The sequence below is a fragment of the Micropterus salmoides genome, unplaced genomic scaffold, assembly GCF_014851395.1.
Source record: "Micropterus salmoides isolate LMB-PRFRI ecotype aquatic unplaced genomic scaffold, ASM1485139v1 Ms_hic_scaffold_4272, whole genome shotgun sequence".
NCBI lineage: Eukaryota > Metazoa > Chordata > Actinopteri > Centrarchiformes > Centrarchidae > Micropterus > Micropterus salmoides.
Window position 1 is genome coordinate 19922 of NW_024043676.1, and position 1299 is coordinate 21220.

The 1299-nt window shown below is 41.8% G+C and overlaps 1 non-coding gene across 1 annotated transcript; it reads left to right on the plus strand.

Annotated features, from left to right (window-relative positions):
- trnas-uga lies at positions 1-82 on the plus strand. The gene has a single exon. It is a non-coding gene; the product is annotated as a tRNA-Ser (tRNA).
- Positions 83-1299: the final 1217 nt, after the last annotated feature.

Consider the following 1299-nt stretch of genomic DNA (forward strand, 5'->3'; position numbering starts at 1 on the left):
GCTGTGATGGCCGAGTGGTTAAGGCGTTGGACTTGAAATCCAATGGGGGTTCCCCGCGCAGGTTCGAACCCTGCTCACAGCGTCCTTTATGATGACACAGTCTAATATTTGAAAATGTTCCGGAGGCTATGGTCGCTGGTTTGAGGCCAGCACGGACTGAACACATTGCTGAAGGTGCCCTTGAGCAAGACCCTGAACCAGAGAACCAAACGCCGACTGCAAACAGGTTACAGCTTTATTGTTGATCATGGAACGTTACAGTGTTATTTAATTATAATGTTACCCTGCTTTGAGAGTCTTCGGGGTGTGTTGACTTACAGTAGTTTAAGCTGTCCTTGATTGCATTGCACATTACATGGTTGTGCTCTGCGAAAAACAGGTTGATCATGCATCGTTACAGTTTTTACGCTGGTTTGACAGTCTGGGGTGTGTTTTACTTACAGTAGTTAATAAGCTGCCATTACTTGTAGACGCATGGTACATTAGGCTACATGGTTGTGCTCTGTGAAAAACAGGTTACAAGTTTATTGTTAATCATGTAACGTTACATTTTTATTTAACATTAGTTAGCATTACACTGGGTTTGAGAGTCTGGGGAATCTGTTGACTTACAGTAGTTTAAGCTGTCATTGATTGCATTGCACATTACATGGTTGTGCTCGTTACATTCTTATTTACATTAGTTAACATTACACGGTTTGAGAGTCTGCGGGGTGTGTTGACTGACAGTAGGCTAGTTAATAAGCTGTCATTGATGCATTGCACATTACATGGTTGTGCTCGTTACATTCTTATTTAACATTACTTAACATTACACTGGGTTTGAGAGTCTGCGGGGTGTGTGACTGACAGTAGGTTAAGCTGTCATTGATTGCATTTCACATTTCATGGTGTGCTCTGTGAAAAACAGTTACAACATGTAACGTTACATTTTTATTTAACATTGCACTGGGTTTAAGAGTCTTCGGGTGTGTTGACTGACAGTAGTTAAGCTGTCATTGATTGCATTGCACATTACATGGTTGTGCTCTGTAAGTGAAAACGGCTTACGTTCAGAATTCCTTGTAGCTATGCAGTGTTATAAGCAGCCTGGATTGAACGCAGCAGCTGAGTTGACATGGACTCTAGCTCAGAGACTTGAGACTTGACTGGTTCCATACTTATGACATGCTCAGTTTAAATACCTCCAAACTTTGTGGTGCTCACCTCGTTACTGATGCTAAGCTATGTTGGATTATCACTGTTCAGGGAGGGGTTAACATATCTCTTCTTCCAGACTCCAGTGTAAAGTTCAATGTA